This window comes from Hylobates moloch, unplaced genomic scaffold (assembly GCF_009828535.3).
Source record: "Hylobates moloch isolate HMO894 unplaced genomic scaffold, HMol_V3 SCAFFOLD_33, whole genome shotgun sequence".
In the NCBI taxonomy this organism is placed as follows: domain Eukaryota; kingdom Metazoa; phylum Chordata; class Mammalia; order Primates; family Hylobatidae; genus Hylobates; species Hylobates moloch.
Genome location: NW_026652308.1, coordinates 335,224 through 346,413, shown reverse-complemented (window position 1 = coordinate 346,413; position 11,190 = coordinate 335,224). Strand labels below are relative to the sequence as shown.

At 44.3% G+C, this 11,190-nt stretch overlaps 1 long non-coding RNA gene across 1 annotated transcript; it reads left to right on the top strand.

Moving 5' to 3' along the window:
* The first annotated feature begins 287 nt into the window (after positions 1–287).
* Positions 288–7,179, top strand: LOC116463336 (uncharacterized). The gene is made up of 3 exons (XR_004246658.2): positions 288–379; positions 1,450–1,593; positions 7,109–7,179. It is a non-coding gene; the product is annotated as an uncharacterized LOC116463336 (long non-coding RNA).
* Positions 7,180–11,190: the final 4,011 nt, after the last annotated feature.

The following is an 11,190-nucleotide window of genomic DNA, read 5'->3' as shown; positions in this document are numbered from 1 at the left end:
TTGAAGGACATCTGGAGTGATTTAGGCCTCATCAGAAAATATAAGCAAAAGCATTTCCTTCTACAGTTAACACTGGAGCAGGCTACATCACAGGGCCAGCCAAGCTTTGGGCCAAACCTCTATCATCACCAAGATAGAATCAACAGCTTTGGACTTAGACTGAGTATGGAAATCCATATTTAGGAGGTGGGATTTCCATATTTAGGAGGTGGTTAACAATGGTCAGATAGCAAAAACAATATTTTTGTTGTTAGTCTTTAATTTTTCTGCTCTTGTTTTTCAGGAAGGTGTGACTTGCAGAGGAGTTGATTCGTTCTTATGTACATTTACTGGAGAAGTTCACAGCAGGAGACTGGGGTCTGAGACACACGAGTCTTTGGTGAGAGAAGGTGGGGATGCAAGCTAGGTCCCCGTATATACGGCTATGGGAGGGGACTGATACCCCCAAGCCAGTGCTCTTAAACAGTGATCGACTTTCCAGGAAGCTCTACATTGTCAATGAAAGGGCTGTTCTTTACTCTGAGGGTTTGTTTTTGTGTGTGTGTGCATACGTAAACAAGCATGAATAGTCATGAGCAAGCATGACTGTGTGCATGAGTTCAAGTATTCTTTCTGAAAAGAAATGATGAGGCCAGGCACGGTGGCTCACACCTGTAATCCCAGCACTTTCGGAGGCTGAGGTGGGCGGATCACGAGGTCAGGAGATCTAGAGCATCCTGACTAACAGGTGAAACCTCATCTCTACTAAAAATACAAAAAATTATCCGGGTGTGGTGGTGGGTGCCTGTAGTCCCAGCTACTCGGGAGGCTGAGGCAGGAGAATGGCGTGAACCCAGGAGGCAGAGCTTGCAGTGAGCGGAGATCACGCCACTGCACTCCAGCCTGGGCGATAGAGTGAGACTCTGTCTCAAAAAAGAAAAAGAAAGAAAGAAAGAAATGATAGTGATAGTAGAAAGTTGTTGTAAAAATATCCTTTTTTTTTTTTTTTTTTTTTGGAGAAAGAGTCTCACACTGTGTCACCCAGGCTGGAATGTGGTGGCACAATCTTGGCTCACCTCAACCTCTGCCTCCCAGATACAAATGATTCTTCTTCCCCAGCCTCCCAAGTAGCTGGGATTACAGGCACCCACCACCATGCCCAGGTAATTTTGTTGTATGTTTAGAAGATACAGGGTTTCACCATGTTGGCCAGGCTGGTCTCAAACTCCTGATCGCAAGTGATCTCCCCACCTCAGCCTCCCAAAGAGCTGGGATTTCAGGCATGAGCCACCGTGTCCAGCTAAAAATATCCTTTCTTGGTAAAGTAAAAGGCTTGCAAATGCATATTTGTCTTTCCAATTTTTTCCCTGTTATCTGTGAAATCATCTGATCATTAGATCTACTGCTTTAAAAGATAAGCTTTTCATGTAACTGTGATGTTGTGTTTTAATAGAAAATTGACTTTTGCAGTGCGTCCCGAAGAATAAAGCCCTCAAAGGATGTGAAGCCTGAACTCACTTCAAATGCTGGGAAGGCCCTTCCTTAGCTGAGCTGTGGAGGAACCAGGACTCCTGTGGCACTGCCCTAACGAGGAGGCAGTGCTGCTAAATTCAGGTGGGTGTCCCCTTGGGTGGGGCTGGCTGGACTGTGGACAGGAGGCACCATTCAGCCCACAGGAGAAGCTGCCTTGGTGCAGGGGAAGGTCCTGTGATCTAGGGGCTTGAGCAGATTTGGAGGGAAAGCTGAAGAGGAAAAGTAAGGGTGTAAACAAATTAAAAAGCAAAAAACAAATAACCCCATTAAAAAGTAGGCAAAGGACATGAACAGACACTTCTCAAAAGAAGACATCCAGGTAGCCAACAAACATATGAAAAAATGCTCATCTCTAATCCTCAGAGAAATGCAGATCAAAACCACAATGAGATACCATCTTAAGCCAGTCTGATTGGCTTTTGCTAAAAAGCCAAAAAATAACAGATGTTGGCAAGGCTGTGGAGAGAACGGGACATTTATATACTGTTGGTGGGAGTGTAAATGAGTGTAGCCATTGTGGAGAGCAGTTTGGAGATTTCTCAAAAGAACTGAGCTGAGCTGCCATTCAACCCAGCAATCCCATTATGGGGTATAGATCCAAAGGTAAATAAATCGTTCTACCAAATGAACACATGCACCTGTATGTTCACTGTAGTGCTCCTCACAATCGCAAAAGCATGGAATCAACATAGGTGCCCATCAATGGTGGATTAGATAAAGAAAATGTGGTACATATACACCATGGAACACTATAGTCATAAAAAAACAAAATCACAGGCCAGACATGGTGGCTTGTGCCTATAATCCCAGCACTTTGGGAGGCCGAGGTGGGCAGATCACCTGAGGTCAGGAGTTCAAGACCAGCCTGACCAACACGGTGAAACCCCGTCTCTACTAAAAATACAAAATTAGCTGGGTGTGGTGGCATGCGCCTGTAATCCCAGCTCCTCGGAAGGCTGAGGCAGGAGAATTGCTTGAACCAGGGAGGTGTTGGTTGCCGTGAGCCGAGATCGAGCCATTGCACTCTAGCCTGGGCGACAGAGTGAGACTCCATCTCAAAAAACACCAAAAACCAAAAACCGAAAAGCAAAATCATGTCCCTTGCAGCAACATGGATGCAGCTGGAGGCCATTATCCTAAGCAAACTAACACAGGAACAGAAAACCAAATACCACATGTTCTCAGTTATAGATGGGAGCTAAATATTGGGTATACAAGGACATAAAGTTGGGACCAAAAGACACTGTAGACTACTAGATAGGGAAGGGACGGAGGGAGGCAAGGGTTGAAAAACTACCTATTGGGTACTAAAGGAACCTGGGTGATGGGATCATTCGTACCCCAAACCTCAGCATCACACAAAATATCTCTGTAACAAACCTGCACATGTAACTTCTGTTTCTAAAATATAAGTTCAAAAAGAAAAAAAATACCCCCTCAACTACCAGTTCACCCCCTCTTCCTCCCTCCTTCCTGGCTTCCTCCGATTATATTCATTTTAAAAATCAGTGGGTCTCCAGGGAAATTATTCAAGGGGCCAATGTATGCCACCAAAGTTAAATAATCAGAGTCTAGACATTGGGTTTTTAATTTAGGGAACTCAAAAATAAAGCAAAAAGATAAATACAAGTAAAAAGAAGTTTCACTATGTTCCCTGAGGTTAAAAAAAAATGCATGGTAGGGAGCTCTAGGAGCCCTGAACTGAAAAACATACAGAATCAATTAAATGGATGCAGAGCGATGGCGGGTGATGGCTCCCCGTTGTCGCTTCCCTGTGTCATCATTCTCGCTAATTCTCAGGGCTGGAGACTCTAGAGGTATTATCAGGAGATAAGAGGCCAGTCTCATATTCCTGGGAGAAAAATCCCCGCCGATTTGCAGTAAGATCTTGGATTTGACCTATGACTTTTATGTCACAAAGGATCAGCGATTGCAATTCGGGTAATAGAAGAGGCCAAGTCAGCTTTCTCTTTTTCCTCCCTCCCGTCCTCCCTCCCCGCCTCCAAAGGACAACCTCAATTTGTTTGGAATTGTATTTAAGCAGCAACCTCGTGAAATACCTACCAGAGGCAAGGGTGGCATCCACATTCCTTGTGTTATCTGGTCGGACGCCCCCGCAGGCCGTATAACTTATTCAAAGGCGCGGCTGAGCGTTTGCAGCGCGGTCTGCACTGAGATTCCAGGCTCCACGTGTCGCATATCGCGGTGGCCGCGCTTGTTTTCATGATGCTGGGGATGCGGGTGTTGTGCTCTTGGAGAGGGGAAGGGCTTGGGAAATGTAACTTACGAGTCTTCTTAACGGTTGCCAACAAAACTCCGCAGCTGAGCTGCAAGCACTGGACAAGGGGCGCCCGGCAGCTCCCCCGCAGAGCGCACGGCGGACCCGGGGTTGGGGGTCGGGGGCCCAGCAGTGCCCTCACCCCGGAGGGCTCCAGTTACAACCCAGAGGGGGCGACCCTCTGGCCTGCGAGTTGCTGCGAGGCGGTGGGCTGGGGAGAGGGATTCTCGAGTTCAAAGGCAAGGCTTGCAGCCACCTGTCGCTGGGGGAGGAACTGGTGGGGACGCCCGGGGAGGGGGGCGGGCTGGGCAGGAAGGGCAGGGACTCTTCCCGAAGGACAGCGGGCGGGAGATGGTTTCTGTAAAATAATACCGAGGGATCCGAGAGCCGGCACTTCAGCGCCACCAGACCCCGGGCCCCTGGGAAGACTGACTAGCAGGAAGTCACGGCCACTTCTAAAGGAGTCAACATTTTGCACGCTTTCACACTGGTTTTAGCACTGTTATGATCTGATTGAAAAGTAGTCGTAAAAAAAAAGAAAACCTAAAATTAAAAATTTAGAAAATAGATTTGTGAAGTCATAACAATTTACATACATACAACTGAAAAAGCGCGCTTAGGTGTGTGAGGTGTTTCATGTGCTATGGAGAATGTTTGGTCTGCGTGTGGGTCGGGCGCCGGGGAGCAGAGGGGGATGGTCTCTAACTCCTCGGTCCAGTCCGTGGCCTACATGTGAGAACCAACAGACTAGAAGTTTAAACAATCAGACTCCTCCCGCTACCTTATGTGAGGGAAACTTCTGAGCTTCCAAATCCATACATTCAGCCCAGAGGCAGTCGCTGTTTTGAACGCTCGGGTCCAGATGCCTGTGGGCTACATGGGTGTCTTACAGGTAAAAATCAACATTTCTAGACTTCTTTCTCTGAGTTAGAGCTGGGAAGTTACTTTGGATGCCTCCCTCTTCCTCAGCAATGCTTCTTCCTGTCTCCATAGTCACCACATTTGGCAACTTCCTGAAGCATTTCTGGAGCCCCACACCCCCACTCCTCTCTGGCCCTTCACTGGCATAGCCTGGCTTGGGCCCTCCGTGGCCATTGTCAATGGCTCAAACCACCTTCACTTGACCCTTCTGAAGCTCCCATGTGCCATACCATTCCCACGCATAACACCTGTCCCCATAAGAAGACACTCAGCACCAGTAGTCATAAGGGAAGTGCAAATCAAAATCACAAGATACCATTACTTACCTAAAGGAATGGCTAAAATAAGAAATAGCAACAACACCAAATTCTGGCAAGGATGTGGAAAAAACACATTACTCATACATTGCTGTTGGGAATGGGAAAAGGTACAGTCACTTTGCTGGTTGGTTCTTTTTTTTATTTTTGAGATGGAGTCTCACTCTGTCATCCAGGCTGGAGTGCGGTGGCGCTATCTCGGTTCACTGCAACCTCCGCCTCCCAGGTTCAAGCGATTCTCATACCTTAGCCTCCTGAGTAGCTGAGACTACAGGCACCCGCTACCACGCCCGTCTAATGTTTGGATTTTTAGTAGAGACAGGGTTTCATCATGTTGGCCAGGCTGGTCTGGAACTTCTGACCTCAAGTGATCCGCCTGCCTCAGCTTCCTAAAGTGCTGGGATTACAAGCGTGAGCCACTGTGCCCAGCCCCGGGTACAGTCACTTTGGAAAACAGTTTGATAGTTTCTGTAAAAACTAAACAAGTAACTACCACACAACAATTGCATTCCTGAGCATTTACCCCCTGAGAAAGAAAAACTGTGTTCACAGAAAAACCTGTACACAGATGTCTACAGCAGCTTTATTCATAATAGCCAAAATCTGTCCTTCACTGGCTCAGAGGTCCTTCGACAGGTGAATAGTTAAGCAAACTGTGCTACATCTATACCCTGGAATGCTACTCAGCAACAGGGAGTGGAGTATTGATACTTGCAACAGATTAGATGACTCTCCAAGAAAAAATGTCAAGTATGACAAGCCAAACCCAAAAGGTGTATATAATCGTATGATTCCATTTATATAGCATTCTTGAAATGATAACATTTTGTAAATGGAGACCAGATTCGTGGTTGCCAGGGATTTGGCGTGAGGGTCAGGGTGCAGGGAAGTTTGTGTGGTTGTAACAGGGGAGAGCCTTGTGGGTTGGAATTGTTGAATAATAGTTGACTGTGATGATGGATACACGAACCTACAGAGGTGATAAAATTGTATAGAGTTGATACACGAACAGCAATGAGTACAAGTAAAACTGGGAATCTGAGTAAGATGGGAATGGATTGTATTAGTATTAATACCCTGATTGTGATACTGGACTATAGTTTTGCAAAAATATTACCATTTGGGGAAACTGAGTAAAGTCTACAAGATATTTCTCTATTATTTCTAACAACTGTATGTGGATTTATGCTTATTTCAATTTTTAAAGTTTGTTAAAGATTTTTTAAATTTATTTTCTTTTTTTATTGTGGTAAATATCTGTAACATGAAATTTACCATCTTAATCATTTTTAAGTATACATTTCCGTGACGTTGAGTACGTTCACATCATTGTGCAACCATCACTACCGTGTATCTCCAGAACATTTTCGCCTTCTCCAACTGAAACTCTGCACGCATTAAACTCAAATTTCCCATTCTCCCCTGCTTCCATAATTTTGTTTTAAACTGCAAGAAAACTCCTAAACTCAAACTCCTCCTGGGCACCTCATCACCTACAGGGAAACTCTGTCAGTGCCCTTGGGTGCCCTGGCCCTGGCATTACCCACCTGCTAGTGTTCTGTGAACCCTGCCTTGCCTTGCCAAGCCTCTGGGGTCTGTGTTGTCTCCTAATACAGACATCCAACTTCTCTCAACCTGGAAAATTCAGTTTCAGGGCCCTTTCCAAGGCCTGGGAAGGGATTCCAGCACAGTGTTCACATGGCCCTAAGTTTTGTAAATTTGCGAAATTAAGATCTTTTCATTGCAATCAAGAGTCACCTGGGGCATTTTATTTCCTTGTCCTCTTGTTGCCTCCACTAGCTGAGTAGTCCCAGCTACTCAGGAGGCTGAGGCAGGGGAATCGCTTGAACTCAGGAGGTACAGGTTGCAGTCAGCCGAGATCATGCCGCTGCACTCCAGCATGGCGACAGAGCAAGACTGTCTCAAAAACAAACAAACAAACAAAAAAACCAAGGGGAGGGAAACAAAGATGTAAAGATATTAAAGACTGACCACTGTAAATAATAAGACTACTATGAACTTATAATCACAAAGTCTACAGTTGGGATGCTGTTACTATTACATTCTGCTTGCTTAACAGAAAAATATTTGAAGGATCATATAGTCAAGAGCAAAAATCCCGAAATTGTCAAGAGAACTACAATTATTGAGCCTCACTGAATGTTCACACTGGTGAGTAATAAAATTACAAATTATTTTACCTCTACTAAGTCACAGAATTTTAAAACTAAGAAGCATCTCAACTTGGAGTCTACTGTTTTACATAAAAGAAACCCAAGACCAGAGAAATCAATTAATTTACTGAAGGTCATACCCTATTAAGTCACATGCCCTAGCCACACTTTCCAACCAGGCCACAGATTCAAATGAACTCAAATCTTATTGAGTACCTATCATATGCGAGGCATTCTGCCAAACACCTGGCTAGGTGTCTGGGAACACGTGCCAGGCATTTTCTAGGCACTTAAAGTTGCCTAATTCTCGCAACAGTACTCTGAGATGTGTATCATTATTGATATGATTTGAATCTGTGTCCCCACTCAAATCACATGTCAAATTATAATCCCCAGTGCTGGAGGTGGGGCCTGGTGGGAGGTGATTGGATCATGGAGCGTGGTTTCTCATGAATGGTTTAGCCCCATCCTCTCGGTACTGTCCTCACCATTGTGAGTTCTTGTGAGATCTGGTTGTTTAAAAGTATGTAGCACCAACTGGGGGCGGTGGCTCACACCTGTAATCCCAGCACTTTGGGAGGCCGAGGTGGATGGGTCACCTGAGGTCAGGAGTTCAAGACCAGTCTGGCCAACATGGTGAAACCCTGTCTCTACTAAAAATACAACAATTAGCCGGGCACACCACTGCACTCCAGCCTGGGCAACACAGTAAGACTCCGTCTCCAAAAAAAAAAAAAAAAAAAAGGTGTGTGGCACCTCCCGCTTCTCGCTCCCGCCTGCTCCGGCCATGTGATATATGTGCTCCCGCTTCTCGCTCCCGCCTGCTCCGGCCATGTGATATACGTGCTCCCGCTTCACCTTCTGCCATGACTGTAGTGTCCTGAGGCTTCCTTAGAAGCTGAGGAATTGCCACCATGCTTCCTGTACAGCCTGCAGAACTGTGAGCCAATTAAACCTCTTTTCTTTATAAATTGCGCAGTGTCAGGTATTTCTTTATAGCAGTAAGAGAAGGGACGAATACAGTTATTATCCCAGTTTAGAGAAGAAGACATTGAGTCACAGAGCACAGAAGTAATTCTCCCAAGGTCACAAAGTTATAAGGTCAGGTTGCTGGAATTCAAGCCCAGGCAGCTGGGCTCCCAAGTATGTGTTCTTGTGTGTTCTATGAGACTGTTTCTTGGGAAAGATAAAAGCACAAACAAAGGTCTTTGGGGCTTGGGTTTTGGTTTTTTAAAGGCTTAGGATGGGTGGTATTAGATGGGAGTCTTAGAGCGTGCCCGGGAACTATGCAGCTGAGAGGCGTGACTGGGGAGATCCCGAGTCTAGGACATGGTAGGTACCCGATAAAGGTTGAGTTCATTTGAGTTTGTGGCCTGGTTGCAAAGTGTAGCTAGGGTATAACCCTTAATAGGGTATGACCTTCAGACTAGGGCATGGGGAGATCCAGCTTTTGTGGAGCTGGAAGCTAATAAAATTTGGCAGCCCTCCTTTAAAATACAAAATTATGATTGTAAAATTAGGTGCAAAAATGAATATTTACTTAGAATGAGGATGAACTCAATAAAATGCAAATTTTTAAAAGTTCAACTACCACAATCATTGCACTGTCTAAAAAAATTATGTAATCTTTTTATTAATTGCCTGATTGACCTCCACAATGCTTTTATCCTTCCACAGTTTTTCTGTACACTCTTTGATTGCCTCTTTTTATGACAAGGTAATATTTTCCACACCGAAAATAGATCATTCAGTCCTTCCTCTGGCATGGCTGATAGAAATTTGAGTTTTATTCTTAACAGTTTAGAAATAATTTGTTTCACTTCCAATTAATTTCTGATTTGATCATGCACATATTTAGGACCATTGTCAAAACTGAGAAAACCTCTCAAGATTTATATATGAGCCGTGAAGTTTTAGGGCACTTCGGGTTTTCTGAATGACTAATCTTAATAGTCATTGAATTCTTTAAATCGATGAAGCTCGATAGCAGTTCCTTGTTGATTTCTTCATTATAGTGTGTACTATAAGTTTAAATTATCTTGTTGATGTCAGTATTTTGGGAGCAAATTCAACTTAATCTGATTTTAAGACAGATCTTTTCCCAATGCGTTCATAAGATTCCTTCAGTTAATTGGATTATGTAAAAATCTAAGGGCTTAGTCATCGCTTCTGTTAGAAACGGAACCTTTCTCTTAAAGAATTTCATCTTTGAACATATGCAAAGTATTTTTTTACAATTTTTAACATCAGAATGATTTCGATTGATTTCATTATTTTGAGCATATTTTGTTCATAGTCCATAAGTTTACCTGACTTTACTCTCAGTTCTTTTATAAACAAATCTAAAGATAATTAAATAAGTTCGTTTTCACCAAATTAGGAGTCTGTAATTTCTCATTTTTTATCGAAATGTTCCCAAACGTATTTCTGAATTCCAAAGCTTTATCAACTTTTTGAATAGTCTTTTTCCTCTATTTATGTTCGGATTACTCTTCCAAGACTTTGAAAATATCTTTTATTGGGTTCCTTTTACATAAAACAGTAGACTCCAAGTTGAGATGCTTCTTAGTTATTTTTTTTTTGAGATGGAGTCTCACTCTGTCACCCAGGCTGGAGTGCAGTGGCGCGATCGCGGCTCACTGCAAGCTTCACCTCCCAGGTTCACGCCATTCTCTTGCCTCAGCCTCCTGAGTAGCTGGGACTACAGGCGCCTGCCACCATGCCTGGCTAATTTTTTTCTTGTATTTTAGTAGAGATGGGGTTTCACCATGTTGGCCAGGATGGTCTTGATCTCCTGACCTCATGATCCGCCCGCCTCGGCCTCCCAAAGTGCTGGGATTATAGGCGTGAGCCACCGCACCTGACCCCTCCCCTTATGTTTTTATAAATCTCTAGATTTTGGAGTTATGCACTCCAAATTGCTTAATTTTATGTGTCTACTTGGCTAGGCTATGGTGCCCAGTTTGGTCAAACACTAGTCTGTCTAGATGTTGCTGTGAAAGTACTTGAAAAAGGTGATTAACATTTATGCCAAGTTGACTTTAAGTAGAGAGATTACCTTCCATAAGGTGGGTGAGCCTCTTCCAATCAATTGAAGACCCTAAGAGTGAAGGCTGAGGTTTCCTGAAGAAGAAACATAAGTCATATTCACTGGTTCCAGGATGTGGATGGTAGCTTTCCAGGAAGGAGGGGACAGCCCACCTCTGAGAGATGCTGCATCTCCCACTTTGAGAGAGTCACCCCGCAGCGCCATGGTAGGCTTAGCAGAGTGAGAACAGTACAAACCGTGAGCAAAACAGCAAGGTCTTGAGGGTCAGAGAGAACGTGAGTCCTGGTGCACGAGCTGTGTCTGAGACTGTTTCCTTATTGTAGACAGGAAAATCAGGCTTGCCTTGTTCAGATGGTTGAGCTGACGCTTACAAAATGGAAGCTGTTTCTGCGCTCATGATCAGGGGTGAGATTTGGGAGAGGGAGACTTTACACTATGAGGTGTTGCTTCAGCCCAACCCCTCTTTGCGTGGATGAAACTTACTTTCATATGATTACAAAGGAACAGCAGAGATAACTAGCTGCTGGGATTAGCACAACTTCTTCAGGAATCTAGATACTTGTTTCCCACACCTGGTCTGGCGTTAGAATTAGCTGGGGATCTCGTTAGAAATGCAGGTTCCGTTGGTCTCCAGAGCTACTGAACAGAATCTCCCAGGGTAGGATTTGGGAATATGTATTATTATTTTTTTAAATCTATGTAGCTCAAACAGACATTTATGCACTCATGTTCAAAACAGCATTATTCACAAAAGTCAAAATGTGGAAGCACCCCAAGTGTCCATCAACAGGTGCACGGATAAGCGCAATGTGGTGTATTCAGACAATAGAATATGACTCAGCCTTGAAAAAGAAGGAGATTGGGACATAGGCTACAGCATAGATGAACCTTGAGGACGTTTTGCTAAGTGAAGTAAGCCAGAACACAAAAGGATTCTAC